We start from the raw sequence: 17,236 nt of genomic DNA on the forward strand, positions 1-17,236 counted from the left end.
ATTTATATTCCTTTGGGTATATAGCCAGTAATGGAATTACTGGGTCAAATGGTGTTTCTGGTTCTAGATCCTTGAGGAATCACCATACTGTCTTCCACAATGGTTGAACTAATTTACAGTTTCCCCAACAGTGTAAAAGCGTTCCTCTTTCTTCTCAGCTTCACCAGCATCTATTGTTTCTTAACTTTTTAGTAATCACCATTCTGATGGGTGTGAGATGGTATCTCATTGTAGTTTTGATTTTCACTTCTCTGATGATCAGTATTGTTGAGCTTTTAAAAAATATATTTGTTGGTTAGATAAATGTCTTCTTTTGATAAGTTTCTGTTCATATCCTTTGCTCACTTTGGATGGGGTTGTTTGTTTTTTTGCTTGTAAATATGTTTAAGTTCCTTGTCAATTTTTGTTATTAGACCTTTGTCAGATGGGTAGGTTGCAATAATTTTCTCCCATCCTGTAGGTTGATTGCTCATGCTGATGATAGTTTCTTTGCTGTGCAGAAGGTCTTTAGTTCAATTAGATCCAAGTTGTCAATTTTGGCTTTTGTTGCAATTGCTTTTGACATTTTTGTCATGAAGTCTTTGTCCTTGCCTGTGTCCTGAATGGTATTGCCTAGGTTTTCTTCTAGGGTTTTTATGGTTTTGGATTTTACATTTAAGTCTTTAATCCATCTTGAGTTAATTATTGTATAAGGTGTAAGGAAGGGGTCAAGTTTTGGTTTTCTGTATATGGCAAGCCAGTTTTCCCAGCATCATTTACTGAATAGGAGATCCCTTCTCCCTTGCTTGTTTTTGTCAAGTTTGTCAAAGATCAGGTGGACATAGATGTGTGGTGTTATTTCTGAGGTCTTTGTTCTACTCCATTGGTCTATATGTCTGTTTTGGCAGCAGTAGCCTGCTGTTTTGGTACCGTAGCCTTTTAGTACAGTTTGAAGTTAGCATAATGCCTCCAGCTTTGTTATTTTTGTTTATCATTGTCTTAGCTATATAGGGTATTCTTTGATTCCATATGACATTTAAAATAGTTCTTTCTAATTCTGTGAAAAATGTCAACGGTATTTTGATGGGTATAGCATTGAATCTATAATGTTTGGGCAGTATGGCCATTTTCACAATATTGATTCTTCCTATTCATGAGGATGGAATGTTTTCCAATTAAATCTGTGTCCTCTCTTATTACCTTGAGCAGTGGTTTGCAGTTGTCCTTGAAGAGGTCCTTCACATCCCTTGTACTCCTAGTTGTATTCCTAGGTATTTTACTCTCTTTGTAGCAATTGTGAATGGGAGTTCATTCTTGATTTGGCTCTCTGCTTGAGTATTGTTGGTGTAATGGAATGCTTGTGATTTTTGCACAATGATTTTGTATCTTGAGACCTTGGTGAAGTTGCTTATCAGTTCAAGAAGTCTTTCAGTTGAGATGATGGGGTTTTCTAAATATGAAGTCATGTAATCTGCAAACAGAGGCAAGTTGACTTTCTCTCTTCCTATTTGAATACCCTTTATTTCTTTCTATTGCCTGATTGCCCTGGCGAGAACTTCCAACACTATGTTGAATAGAAGTGGTTACAGAGGGCTTCCTTGTCTTGTACCAGTTTTCAAATGGAATGCTTCCAGCTTTTGCCTATTCTTTATGATATTGGCTGTATGAAATAGCTCTTATTATTTTAAGGTATGTTCCATCAATACCTAGTTTATTGAGAGTTTTTAACAGGAAGGGATGTTGAATTTTATCAGAGGCATTTTTGCATGTATCAAAATAATTGTCTGGTGTTTGCCTTTGGTTCTGTTTATGTGATCAATAACATTTAATGATTTGTGTATGTTGAATCAGCCTTTCATCCCAAAGATACAGCCCACTTGAACATGGTGGATAAGCTTTTTGATGTGCTGCTGGATTCGGTTTGCCAGTATTTTATTGAGAATTTTTGCATCGATGTTCATCAGGGATAATGGCCTGAATCGAGCAGGGGTGTGTGTGTGTGTGTGTGTGTGTGTGTGTGTTTACCTCGGTTTGCCAGTAGGTTGATGTGTGTGTGTGACGTGTGTGTGTGTGTGTGAATGTGTGATAGAGAGCCAAATTAGGGCAGAGGAGGCTCCCCGGCCTGCCATGACATTGAATGTTCTGAATTCAAGATGCTCCAATGGACTGTGTCAGTTGGCCTTCAGCCAGGAGGTGGTGCTTGAAAAAGACTGGCAGCTGTGGTGGTAGTGGTGAGATTTGGACTTGCCTTATGTTACCCATGGGAGGTACTCTGGTGTCTCAGGGAACGGGTAGAGCCAAAGGGCTTCTAAAAGTTTCTTCTGTTATTTGTGTTAATCTACCAGGGTAGGTGGTTGAGCAAAACCAGGTGGGAACTAGGTCAGGTAAAGTGATGCTCTGGCTCTCTACATGTGGGACAAGCAGTGGATCCAGTGGGAATTGGAAGGCAGTTCTTGGGCCACTGGGGTAATTTTCCAGAGAGAAGTGAAGCTGCCTCTGCCTCTGTACAAGGAGAGTCCATATGAAGAATGGGGAGTAGCAGCTTGGCAGTAAGCCCCATCCAGCTCCCACACCCTTGGCAAGGCAGGTCTCACACCCACAGTGTTCCACTGGGAGTAGCTAGCTAAGTTTCAAGAAGTCTGAACTCAGAGCTCAAAACTGACCCATACCATAAGCCTCTCCTATGGAGACAGCAACTGCAGCTTTCAGGCCACATCCCTCCTGATCCACCTGCAGAGCAGGGGCATCCAGCTCCTGTGCTTGCTGCTGCATCACACGTCCCACTCACCTCTCAGTTCTGGCCTGGGGAGTTTGTCCCCTCACAAGATTATATCAAACATTTCAGTTGGAAGGTTCTCTCAACCTGTGACCACCATTTGAGTTAGCTGGCAGACTTCTGGGAGGTCCTCTCTGAGGTAGAATCGGAAATGGCTTCCCTCCATCCTGCCAGAAACTGGGAACGTGCTGGAGACTCAAAGCACATCCCAATGCCACTCCTCATATACTCATCACCCTTCACTAAATCAACTCCAGCTCTGAGTAGGATTAAGGCCTTCCCCTATGGCCTAGATTGATAGGTTTCCCAATGGAAGTGTATATCTTACAGTCAGTTTATCCCCCTCTCACACCCTGGAAACTCAAAATTTTCTGCCTAGCTTATGGCGTAACCTGCATCCTGCTGCTTCTTTCAAATGGTCTGTGGCTTATTTCAATTTTCCTGTTAAGTTCCTGTGTTGCTTCTTGAAAGAAAGTTCAGTGTGAATCTCTACACACCACTTTGTCTTTCCAAGTGCAAGAGGCAGGCTAACAATGCCTTCAATCCACCATCTCGGAAAACAAAAATAACAGTTTTCTCATTTTTAAAGGTTTTGTTAAGATCTGTTAATGACTCACAAAGAAATAGTATTGGGTATATTTGAAATTAGTATTTATTCATTTATGTTGATAAGTGAAAATACAAGATGGTGATCAAGATGGAAGTACTTAATATGTATATTTCAATATTCTTAGATGCAAAGAACTTCACTTTTGATGTATTTTTATTTTACATCAGTTTCATTTCAACTTAGGTTTAAGGGGTTCTTGATAATCTGACATGATAAGTGGTGTTGGAATTGGCACTAAAATCCACCATGCTCTACAGCACTTCATCCTTCTTCGGCAGGCACCAATTTGATCTTCTACTACTTTGCAGACATCTCTTCTGCAAACACCAGACAAATTGAGACAATGACCTTCAGCAGCACCCAAACCACCTCTTACTGCAGGAAAGAAGATCCAGTGAGATCTACATAGTCCACAAATGGAATGTAAATCCATAAACACTCTTAAGTAAGAGAATAAATTTAGTATGAGCATTTTTACGTGGGAGCTTTTGAAATGGTTGCTGCTCATATGTCAGAGACACGTGCAGATTAAGAAAGTTAGTAGTTCCAATCCTGGTTTGGCACAACAGTCACGGTATTTTCAGTGGGGGAAAAGAGCTGTGGGAGGGGATGGTACATCTTCATCTTTTCCTCTGCGTTTTCTCTCAGAAATGGCTGTTGCTTACCGCAGGGCAAAAATGCCAGTGTCTTCTGCCAGAGTGGGTTACTGAGGGCCATGGTGGTTCCACCTTGTGGCTGATACTGATAGTCCCTTTCTGCTTTTTTTCGTTCCTAGCCAAAAAAGATATTTCTGCAGTCTCAGGTATGCTGATTTCAGCAGTTGTTTTTTTCTATATGGCTATTTTTTTTTTCTTTCACTCTCTCTCTCTCTTTTTTTTTTCTTTTTTTTTTTTTTTTTGGCTTCACTGTGTTGCCGTAGCTTCTTAAGTGGTCCCTTGAACCCTCCCAGTGCTATTTTGGTTTGTACTTAGCTATCTATATATTTTTTCTTGGGGGAAGTATAGAGTTAAAGGCTGGTGTATCCTGCTCTTGCTCCCCCAAGTGATTTCATTCCCCCAAGCTAATATTTCAGGCTTTCAATTTATCCGTGCTTTCATCTGTCCAAACGTAAGTGGAAATTACTTTTTCTCTCCACATTTAGATTTGCTCTATCTACTTTAATTGCTAATAGTGTCTTAGTCATAGGATAGATTAGTTAGAAAAAAAGTATATTTTTGACATTATAAATGATCCTTTCAATTTGTGTCTAAAAGTGGAAAATATTAGAAAGCTTAACATTTATTATTGTGTCCAGACCAGTATTTCCTCCAGATGACCTTTATTACAACAAAGATAATTTAATGAAGATCTCTCTAATGGTAAAGCTGATGGCTTTGTGCTATTATAATATCCTTAAAATAAAGTGACAGTCTAGTGGAAAGACCAACTAAAGCAAGGGTTAGGAAAAAATCAGTTATTACCTTCATTTTGGTCTCACTCTGCATTAATAGTTTTCATTGTGTCAAAGATTTATTATTCATTAAGCAAATGTTCATTTAATAGTAAATGGATCCTATTAAAGATGATTTTTAAAATGATAATCACATTACTTTTATTCACATCTGTCTACTGATGCCATTCACAGATGAGAATGGTATAACGTTATTTTATTTTTTTCATTTTGCCACATCTTTATTTACTTAGGTTTATGCTGTATCAAACAATGTATGTGTGGGAGTAATGGGTGATTCAGGAATGCATGAGGGGGAGGTTTAAGCTCTTTAACTTCGAACAATTAAAATTAGCAACATAATATTGAAATACATGCATAACACTCAAGTGGTACTTTCAAAATAGTGTATATTTCCTCTGTTTATTTGTAGCTTTTAAACCCAGCTAGAAGTATTCTATTTCTTTTAGGCACCATAAGTCTGAAAGTCTGTAGTGAAAGCTACAAGTAGTAAATGATGCTAATTCATGTGCTCCCACCTGTGGAAGAATTGAATGTCTTAGATAAAAAAAAGATGGTGCAATTGGTGTACCAAGTATCTTAGAATATAATTTGGTGGTGGTTTTTCTGTTTCTGTAGCAGAGTAACATATATAATATATCCAAGTCATCAAGTTATTTAAATATGCCTTTAAACAGGGAGAACTGAAAATAATACTGTGAATCCTGGTAAGCATTTAAAAATAATGAGGAGAATATTGCCTTTACAAAGTCAAAATTTGTCTGAATACAACCCATATAGCAACTTCATAGCAAAACATTCCTTCAATCCTATTAAAGTCAGAAGGAAAAGAAGAATGTCCACTGTCAATGCTGTATTAATATAGTTCTAAAAGTTTTGAACAATGAAACATATTGTAAGAAGAGAAGTCAGAGGAGACTTGAGCCCATTGTTTTTCCTCTCCTTCTATACCTCCCAAAATACCATTGGAATGTTGTAACATTTTGAAGAATCTGTAGTAGTGTCCCAAATCATAGAATACTATGAATGCATCTGAATCTGAGATATCCCCAAAAGATACAAAATAGGTGTGACTAGAATGAAAGAAAGATTTAGGCTTTTGGCCATGACTGCAAGTTAGCTGCTCTCAAGTGACTGCTGCTATAGAACAAATATATAGTAGAGGATCTCTTTGAAACATTTCTATCCCTGAAAATGGTTAGGCAAGTTCTTAAAATATCTCCTCTTGCAAACACAAAAATAGTCTGTGAACTGGAGCTTGAGCAGTGGGCACTTTGTACAGGATAACTGATGGAGGGGGGTGAGGGTTTCCCAGATCTTCTGGGAAGATCTGCTATGATCAGTAATGCTAATGATGGTACTACTGACTCTTGGGCCATCAGAAATTCCAGTTTGTTAATGCTGAAACTTCTATATTGAGTTAAAGCATTGAGTCAGCTTCACAGAGGAAGTCTGGATAATAGCATTCTCATTTCAGACCATAAAATGATGTCAGGTTAAGGATGAACAATGAGTTCAGTATTAAAAATGATCAGGTAAGCAAGACACCATGAATAAAAGTTAATGAAATGAATAGCATATGTAGACCCTTTAAAACTAAATATATTGGAATCATCAATGTGGAGAAATAATTAAGCAGGTGTGTATCCAATTGTTTAAAGAAACAATCTACTATTACAAAGATGTAAAAACAATAGTAAAACAATATAGATGATAGAAAAAATGGGCAGGTCTGGCTGGGCATGGTGGCTCATGCCTGTAATCCTAGCACTGTGGGAGGCCAAGATGGGTGGATCACGAGGTCAGGAGTTCAAGACCAGAATGCCCAAGATGGTGAAACCTTGTCTCTACTAAAAAATATATATATAAAAATTAGCCGAGCATGGTGGCGGGTGCCTGTAGTCCCAGCTACTCAGGAGGCTGAGATAGAAGAATCTCTTGAACCCGGGAGGTGGAGGTTGCAGTGAGCCAAGATCACACCACTGCACTCCAGCCTGGGCAACAGAGCGAGAATCCATCTCCAAAAAAAAAAAAAAAAAAAAAAGGCAGGTCTGAAACAAAAAAATAATTTAAAAATAATGCAGGTTATTAATGATATATTAGACACAGGTAAGAGGATAACTAGTGAAGAAAAAAATGTTTACATGATATACCCAGAATGTAGCATGGAAACAGAAGGTCTAACATTTATTTAATTCAAATATAGGGGGAGAGAAGTGTAAAAGGATTCACCATTTCAAGAGATTCTCAGAAAGAAATTAAGAAACGGTATAAACCCATTGATTCAAAGAATATATTTCTAACAGATGATATAAAAATCAACTCACTTTAGTTAAATTATAAAACATTAAAACCAAACACCAGACCATACAAACATTGAAAAAAGGATAATTTATAATGAAATAATATTTATCTGATTATTAAAGAAAGAAAGAAAGAAAGAAAAAAGCATTAGTGAGGGAGGTCGAGTGAGAGTGAGTGTGTTTGGGCCCCTACTGATGATGCTAAACTATCACAAGCCCACACTCAGCCTTTCAACATTTGCTGGAGATTCACTTGTTCACTCATTCACTAAAAATGAGTAAACTAGTATCAACAAATGTCGAGAGAAAATAACTGTTAATATAGAATTGGGTACTCAGTAATGCTGTCTTTCAAGATCAAAAATAACAATATGAAATTGACAGATAAAAATTAAAATTGTTCACTACCAAAAGATCTGCAGCAAATAAAATTTCAAAGGCTACATATCAGAAAGAAAGAACTTAACCCAAAAGCTGATATTAGAGTCAACTTGGAATTCCATAAATATCACTAAACTGATGATAATAGTAACACTTTCTGACATGTGGGGATTCTGAAAAGAAGTGAACTTTTACTTTTGTTTAGAATTTAGAAAGTTGTAGAAAAATGCTCTTGCCCTGACAAAGAGAATAAGCTGGATAATCTATAGATCATAGATTTCATTTTGAAACACAGAACTGAGGTCTCAAAAAAAGCTAATTATTTTAAATTCAGAGTGATTAAGCCCTGCTGAAAAAAGAACGGATCCACAGATGCTTTGTGCCTAGCTGAGTTGCAGCAGCAGAAGCAGGAGGAAGCTGCCCTTGATGGAGATAACAAGGAAACAAGTGAATCTCCAGCAAATGTTGAAAGGCTGAGTGTGGGCTTGTGATAGTTTAGCATCATCAGTAGGGGCCCAAACACACTCACTCTCACTCACTTTTCCTCACTAATGCTTCTTTCTTTCTTTCTTTCTTTCTTTCTTTCTTTCTTTCTTTCTTTCTTTCTTTCTTTCTTTCTTTCTTTCTTTCTTTCTTTCTCCTTCTCCTTCCTTCCTTCCTTCCTTCCTTCCTTCCTTCCTTCCTTCCTTCCTTCCTTCCTTCCTTCCTCCCTTCCTCCTTCCCTCCCTCCCTCTCTTCCTTTCTCTGTCTCTCTCTCTTTCTCTCTCTCTCTCTCTCTCTCTCTCTTTCTTTCTTTGGAGTCTCACTCTGTCACCCAGGCTGGATTGCAATGGCGCGATCTTGTCTCACTGCAACTTCCGCCTCCAGGGTTCAAGCCATTCTCCTGACTCAGCCTCCCAAGTAGCTGGGACTACAGGCGCATGCCACCGTGCCCGGCTCGTTTTTTGTATTTAGTAGAGACGGAGTTTCACCGTGTTAGCCACTGACCTCGTGATCTGCCCACCTCGGCCTCCCAAAGTGCTGGGATTACAAGCGTGAGCCACAGCACCCGACCCCACTAATGGTTTTTTCATGACCTATCTTGTGTGCTCCTAGGTAAGATCGGATGGAGAGCAGAACTACCTGAGACCCTTTTGAGGGACAGGCATGTAGGAACTGCTGCAGTTTGAGGTGAGAGCAAGGTAAAGGTCTTACTGTGAGAATCGGGTAAAATCCTCTGTTACTGGGGAGTGGGTGGGGGAGCTGAGACAATGCCCCCTTCACTCTCTTTTCTCACAGGTGCATAAGCAGAGGGACCTGATGTCTGAAGACAGGGCAGGGCAGGTAGATGAGAGAAGCAGATTCTCTGGTCTTTCACTGAGTGTGAGGCAGCTACTGTCCAAGGCTGGGCAAGGGATGGGAGCCCTGAGAGATTCTTGAGGTGCAGAGATAGAGGCTTGCTGAGGATGAAAGTGTACAGGAGAGCTAAGAGAGGCTCCAGTGCTGACCATGGCATTCTGCAAGAAGAGAAAATCTGTATGTAGTGGTTTATGAGGGAAAATCATGAGTTCAATTTTGGATATCTATGACTTTTGAAATTCAGTGTCCAAGTAGATATACCAGTTATGCAGTTGGATAATTTATTATAAGACTGCAGTTCAAAAGGAGGTCCAAAAGGAGAATTTAAGAGGATGAGACTTGCTGAGCCCCTCCAGAGTGTGTGGTTAGGGAGAAGAGAAGAGGATCAGGAACTGAGCTCTGGAGCTCTCCAATAGGAAGTGTGACGGGAAAAGATGAGGAAGAAACAAAGGAAGCCGAAATGGTAGCTCCAGTGAGATAGGCTGAGAATCAAGTGAATGTGCTGTCCTGGAAGCCAAGTGAAGAAAGTATACTATGAAGAAGGAAGTGATTATTTGTGTCAAATGCTGCTAATCGGCCAATTAAAGTTGTAGTAAAAAATGATCATTGGATCTAGCAATATGGAGATTATTGGTAACTTTGACAAAAGTGGTGTCAATAACATGATCGAAAAAAGGGGAGAGAGCCCAACTGTGATATATTTAAGAGACAATGAGAGGAGAGGAATTGAAGACAGAGAGTATGGACAACTCTTTTAAGATGTTTTGCTGAAAACTAGAGCAGAAAATAGATTGACAGCTGGCATCAGAAGAAAAGCAAGGACATGCTTAACAGCATATTTGTATGCTGATGGTAATAATTTACTAGCATAAAAATTGATGACACAGTCACAATTGATGACACATGATGTAGTGAACTGCAACAGGAAAATCCCCCAGTACACAGCAAAGAGGGAATATAATACACAAATATATTTTTTAAAAAATTATTTAAATCTCTGAAACATGTTTTGACATTCACCTTTCATTCCTGCAATAGTTATTTTAAGCATGTTCTCATTTGTCCAGTGTTGCCAGGTTATTATAAAGTATATTAGACTTTATGAAAAGCGTTTTTTAAAATGTTAGTTTTTTTCTCATTTGTTTCATTAATTTATATTTTGTATTTATAACTTTCCTTTTATCTTCTTTAGGTTTATTATGCTGTTTTTTTCCAAAAGCCCTCAAAATGCATGCTTAGACCATTAAATTTTAGCTGGTTTAGTATTGAAAGTGATGTTACCCATTTCTGTGTGGTTACCTGTAATATACCACGAGCGGCACTTCTTGGTGTCTTTACTTATTATTAATTCACTTGTCTGAAGTTCCTTTAACTCTCCTTTCTAGTCCTAAGTTTCACTTTGCAAATCATTTGTTATTCATAGCCACGTAAAATAGAATTTATTTTGAAAAGTCTCTCATATAATTTTCACTTATTTTAGGATTATAATTTTTCTGTTTGTCTCTTTGAATAAAACTTTCAGATTTGTCAACACTCATTTAGCAGTAGCTCCTATTGATAGAATTCCATCCATCTCTTTTGACCTAGTGAGCAAATATAATAATAAATGCTGCTGAAATTCAATCCTGTCAGATCTAACTGCCTGCATATAAATTTCCAGGTCCCACAAAGGCATCTCATTGAGGTCACGTTCTGTTGTATCCTTACTTTGTATCTTGAGATGCCTTGGTGGGGCATGGAAATTGATATGTAGGCAGTTTGATCTGACAGGATTGAATTTCAGCAGCATCCATTATTATATCCACTCACTAGATCAAAAAACATGGATGGAATCTTATCAACAGGAGCTACTGCTAAATGAGTCTCTTTTCTATTTTTCCCTATTATAATCTTAGTGAATCTGTAAATATTAGGTTCTTGAACCCACAGAACTGATTCTAGGATCTTGTTTGGCCAGGGATATAGCCTTCTAATCTGCAGAACCTTATAGTAATCAGCTACCAACTTACCTGGGGATAAAAGAATTGAAAAAAGAAGGAGAATAAGAAGAAGCAAATGGAGTCTCATGGCTGAAGGGCCAGCATCAATGTGGGTTGAGCCTGGAGTCTCTGGACATGGTAGGTCTGAGCCTTTTTATGATGCTGTCTGAGTCTGTGATTTGTTCTTGGTTGGCAGAGCCTAACGAAAAGAGAATAACTAAATCTTCCACAAGAAACTTCCGGGGACACACAAGTACCTAAATGTGGTGATATCTCAATGGATGAGAAAGCAGGTGAATGCTATTATTTCCAAAAGACTCAGGATGTCTTATTGTCACCTGCTTTCTTTATTATTTTCAACATGCACATGCAATAATCATTGCTCTTACTTTAAGTATAAAGTATTGTTTGCCAGGCAATATAGTAGGAACTGAAGTAAAATTGTTATACAAAAACAGTATGTAATTAATGGATATAGTTTGGCAAATTTGCACATATATATTACTCTTGTTACCACAATGAATATCCAGGTAATAATATACCCATCACCTCCAAATGTTTCCTACATCCCTTTATTGTTGTTGTTGTCGTTGTTGTTGTTGTTGTCAGAATCCCTAAGATCGACCTTCTTAACAAATTGTTAAATACAAAATACCTCAGTAATAACTATAGGTACTATGTTTTAGAGCCTATCTCTGTAATTGACCCATTTTGCATAGCTTTAACCCTTGAACAATAACTCCCCGTACTGCTCTTTCCCACTCAGTAAAATACCAAACTCTTTTAAAGCACATTCTATATAATCCACTTTATGAAGCTTTTTCTAACATTCTTTTGTCTGCTCCCCCTCAGTAAAGGGAAATACTAACATAACAATTACCTATTTTGGATTTTTGTGTCTCTTACATATATTCCTGCATGAACCATTTACCACTTTATCTCCCATTATCTTAATATGAAGTAAAATAAAACTTGAAATGATTTTAAAAATGAAATCACAGAAGGGCTTTGTAAAAGTATGATGTACCATTGCTCATTTGTAAGAATTCAAGTGACATTAGGGGTTTTAAAACATCTTTTGTTTTGATTGGTTCTTTGCTTGTAAACCTTGTGTCTTGCATATTGTGGGCACAGTGTCCTTCCCAGCTATTTGCTTGGGGAAGATCAGTTAGAGCTACAATGAACATCAAAGGCTATCTTGTCTAGTGACTTACCTTACAGATGAGGAAATGAGCTGAGGGAAAGGAAGAAACTTGCCCTAGATCACCCAGTGATCAAGTGAGGAAGGTGATAGGGACAGCACTAACGCTTGGTATTCTCAGCCTCATTCTATTTTCCACTCTTGTCCCTTCTCTGTTTCCTCCTCTCTTCCCCAGCCTTCTAAAGAAAACTTTGCAGTTCTGCTGCAATGTCTACCTAAGGACATCCTGAGGAGACCCCACTTTTCCTTAAACTGCTTTTTTAAGCACTGTCCTGCATTTTCTTCTTCAGTCTTGTTGCATCCCATTTTTGGCTATAAGTAATGCTTCTGCTGTGCTGTTCTATCCAATTAGTTTTTTTCTATTTTCATTGATTGAAAATTGAAACAACAAAAAACATGAGTTTATCTAAATTTGGAAGTTTTAAAACTTGATTAAAATTTCCTGGGGATATGGATGTAAGACATAGATTTTAAAATATTTTTCATTTTCAAAATTAAAAATCAAACCCATATATTTAGCCAGGGTGACTACTTGATAACTACTAATCAGATGGGTCTTCAGTAATGCCACAAGGTTAATACTCTTATAAATCAATTCCCTGGTGTTTTGTGCTACTGAGTTAATACAATTTGATACGGTATCACCTTTAACCAGGCTTTGAGGAGTCACACAAAGGAACAGCACAACAGAACCATAGGGTGGGATGTGTGGGGAAACCGAGATGTAAAACACAGCCTTGACTCTGACATTTACTCCACTGTTGGGAAAAGTACTTCAATTCCCAGGGCCTTAATATTTTCCTGTATAAAACAGGAAAAATAGAGCCATCTTTAAGGTTTTGTCAAATCTTGTTGCTGAGTGATTTTATAGTGTCTGCAGCTATCCTCTCTGCTAATCACAACAAGGTTAACTAACTGTTCTTTTGTTTAGTTAAAGATATTTTTGCATTTGCTTACAAATACTTATTCTCCCCTTCACAAAGAAGGAAACATTTTAAAGATAATTTATAAGATGTTCAGAGTCTCTTACATATCAACTCTTCACATTGTGGTAGAGTAGCTTAACCCCGTTCCTAAGAGTATAGATTCAGATCAGCCTGTATGTAATTAACCCCCAAACCTATGTGGAGTGTGGGATAGATAATATATTTCAAACACATGAAAAGGCACGCGCACACACACACACACGCACACACACACACACACGCAGTATTACCAAGGCAGAGGTTCAGGTGAAAATATTGGATAGACAGCTCAAAACTCTTAGTACTAAAATAATCCTAATAATAACTTTCCTTCCAAAATCACCACCGACAATCAGATCTCTTAAAGATTGGTGTCTTAGGTTTTTGAATTTTGTGTAACTTTTGACTTTCTTATTTGGTTGTATGCTATTGATCTCATAGAAAGAAACTTCTACTTCATCCTATGCCAGTGCTGTGTTGTAGCGGCTTGTGGTCGTTTTTCTGGTCTATAGCAATCCAGGTTACTGGCCTCTGGCTTCTTAGGAGCAAGGCCATCACATGCTTTTGTTCTTTGCTTGCTTCCTTGTAAGGGCCTGACATACAGTGGGTGCTTAACAAATAATTGATCAACTGAAATCATTTTCCACCTCCGTTCTCTCACTTCAACCTCTCCCTTTTACTTCTTCCAGATTAGTTTTCCTACAGCAAAATGGGAATTGTCCAAAAACTGCCCTTCATCTTTACAACTTGAAGGATTCATTACCCTAAGCAGTCCTTCAAAATTGACTATCAGAGACTAGATAAAAAGTCTGGGTTCACCAAGAATAGGCATGTGTGCCATTATATTTTCTGTTGAAAGCTTTGGAAAGTGTCTTTTAGCAAACAACATAAAGCATAGAATTTGACCATTCCTGACAATGTAAAAGGATCATCCACATTCTCACATGTCCATGGCTACTTTCCCACTCCTTCCCCAACCTTGAAATCCTGAATTCAAAAGAAAACATAAGAAGATAGTATGCCTCATGTAAGGCAACAGGTTGCTTAATCTTTCTTGCCTATACACATTCAAGAGCTCCAGAAAAATTTCTGAGCTACTTAGGATGCCTGATCCTCTTCTTGGGTAAAAGCAATAAGTCCTACCTGTAGTCACCAAAACCATGTCTGTTCAAGGGGTCTTATACCTGTGATTCATGATTGCATGCTAAATGTAGAAGGATACGCTCTGTTGCAGGGCCATGTCTGGTCATTGTTTAAGTTCTACTTTGGAGGACTAGTTGCTGAGAAGGAAGAGGGAATGATAATGTTAGAAATTGGAATAAAACTTAAGGGGAAAAATCAAGTACAAGGGACCAACAGTACTAAGGGGCAATAGGTTGAAGATTTCTTCGATTATTGTAATATTTTCAAGGAGACTCCCATGAATCCTTCCTGGCTGACCCCAACATAGCTTTGGCATAGCCCTTATGCCAAATGTCTTAGGCTAACTAACTTTTCCTAAAGAAAATAGAGGAGTTATGGAGACCAGTATTTAGTAGAATAATGCCTGATTATCTTGCTTTTGAGGTTTAGTAACTGCTAGTAAACTTGCCTAATTAATTCACATTTAGAGGTAGAGTAACGAGGGTTTCAAGCACTTGAAACAACACTGGCTTCATTTCACGTGAGAGTTCTTATGGAGAGCTAATGAACTATGAGGCTGCAGGTCTCTTGGCCAATAAGTCTTCTAGATTTTCTGTGACTCCCTTTTCTGGTCATAGGTGATTTTGATTTTACTTTGAGTATTATAGCACCATAAGATGTCAGACACTCTGCTCTTACCAAGGCTTACACAAAGTTTATCTTGTTATTTGGTAGAGTTTGGCCCATTAAAAAAAAGAGAGTGTGAGAATGATAAAGAGGAGGAGAGCAATCCTCACTGCTGAAGGAAGAAGAAAGCTTGGCTTTATTTCCAGTAGGCAGAAAAAACTTCCCTCTGTAGCTCTCTAGCACCAGTGGAATGTCTTTGTTTGGATAATAAGTGTCCTTCCATACCTCATTAGGCATATTCACAGACAGAGATGTACTATGCACGCAAAATCACCTTCATGGGATGACTGAAAGTCCATGTTTTATTGGACACTAAGTTGATTAGAAAGATGTGGGTGCACAGTTTTGACCAGAAAACCTTGTTAAATGGGAACATAAGCTACAAATATTTTGGCAAAAGATTAAAGTTTATGAACAACCAACCAAGCATTTATATTAAGTTACAATTAATTAGGCCATGTTGAGAAACCATTTGGTTTAGTTAACGATTAAACATTTTGTTAGTGAACACTTCCCAGACTTTACTAGCCCTGCTAATCCCTGCTTTGCTCCTGGTCTGAACCCCCACAGTGCCTTGTTTATGATACAGTGCCTACTGCTTGTATGCTAGATTAGTGAATGTATAGTTGCCTCCTCTACTACTGTGTGAGCTTCTTGTTTGCCAGGACAGGGCTATATTCCTCAGAGCTGAGGAGAGAGTTGAATCATGTGGTCATTTATTCTCAAATCCTCTTCAACAAGTGAAGCGAAACAGGACGGTGCAAGGCCACTGCACATGGAAGCAGGAGGTCTGGATTTGAGTTCTGAATCTCTAGATCTATTACTAACTGGAGGTATGGATACAGTCAGGAAAATATTCTTCCTTGTCTTGATAGCACCTATGTAGGTCCAGATCTGTTGGGATTCTCAATAATTACTGTGCATAAAATCAACTGAAAGTTATTTTGCAATGCAGATTCTTAGCCCCATTCTATGAAGTGGTTACTGTTTAGAAATTGATAAATAATTTTTATTAGACAATGTAAATTTCCTTACTTGCACCAGCATACAAAAATATTGAATAATATTAGCAGCAGAATCTTTCAACAAAATAACTATGTATAGCTATGAAACCACTTTGTTTCACTGCTTTTTATTTTCTTTTATTTATCACCATTGTTTTATTTATAAACATTGTTTCTACTCATAAGGAGTATGTATTTTCTACATGTTTATAAAATTAATGCCTGAATGAAGTTGCTTAAACAAGACAGAAGTTGATTTCTTTTTCACTTAAAATTAACCTGTAGTTACACCATTCAGGGTTAGTACAGATACTTTCTAATGTCTTTAGGGATGCAGGTCCCTTCCAGGTATCTGCTCTGCTATACTTTAGAAAATACCCTAGTTTGGCTGCTAAATTCCCACCTACTATTTCTGAATTCTAGACAGCAGGGAGAAAAAAGGCGTGGGAGAAGGGCAAAGGAACATCTACCCTTCCTTTTTAAATTTTTTAACCAACCCCCCTTAAAAACACTTTGTTGAGATATGATTACATTCAAAAAGCTGTACCTATTTAATGTGTATATCTCAGTGAGTTTGAGGATAAGGATACATTGTGAAAGCATCACTACTATCAAGATTGTAAACACAATCATCACCTCCTGAAGTTCTCCCTCCCATTCTAATTATTATTTCTATTAGTAAGAACAATTAACATAAAATTCACCCTCCTATTATATTTTAAGTATGCAACACAGCATTCATGGCTATAAGCACTATGCTGTAGATTAGACCTCCTGAACTTAATGTTTGTATATCTAAAACTTTGTACTATAATCACACCTACTCATTTACCTACACCACAGCTCCTGGCAACCTCCAGTCTACTCTCTGCTTCTGAGTGTATTTGAGATTTCAAATACAAGTGAAATCATACAATGTTTGTCATTCTGTGTTTGGTTTATTTCACATGACTTCATGCCCTTCAGATCCATCGACGCTGTCAGAAATGACAGGGTTTCATTATTATATAATACTGAATAATTTTGCATTGTGCATACATATATATATAAAACGTTAATTCATCCATCCGTGAATGAATGATAACATGTGTGTCTTCTTCATATATCTTGACTATTGTGAACAGTGCTGAAAGGAACATATGAGTGCAGATATCTCTTTCACATAATGATTTCAATGATTTCATATACATTATATATTATATATATATATAAAATAAGTGGGATTGCTGGAACAAAATAGTATTTTTATTGTTAAGTTTTTGAGAAACCTCCATACTATTTTCCAAGATGGCCATACTAATTTACATTCCCACCACCAGTATACAAAGGTTCCCTTTTCTCCACATCCTTACCAACACTTGTTATCATCCATCTTTTTTGATAATAGCTATTCTAACAGGTGTGAGGTGATATTTCATGGTAGTTTTCATTTGCATTCCCG

At 37.7% G+C, this 17,236-nt stretch overlaps 1 long non-coding RNA gene across 1 annotated transcript; it reads left to right on the forward strand.

Annotated features, from left to right (window-relative positions):
- Nucleotides 1-4,317: 4,317 nt before the first annotated feature.
- On the forward strand, nt 4,318-11,735 carry LOC139361458 (uncharacterized). Its single transcript, XR_011619017.1, has 3 exons — nt 4,318-4,472; nt 8,595-8,669; nt 10,795-11,735. It is a non-coding gene; the product is annotated as an uncharacterized lncRNA (long non-coding RNA).
- The last annotated feature ends 5,501 nt before the right edge of the window (nt 11,736-17,236 follow it).

Source organism: Macaca nemestrina, unplaced genomic scaffold (assembly GCF_043159975.1).
Source record: "Macaca nemestrina isolate mMacNem1 unplaced genomic scaffold, mMacNem.hap1 Scaffold_503, whole genome shotgun sequence".
Lineage (NCBI taxonomy): Eukaryota > Metazoa > Chordata > Mammalia > Primates > Cercopithecidae > Macaca > Macaca nemestrina.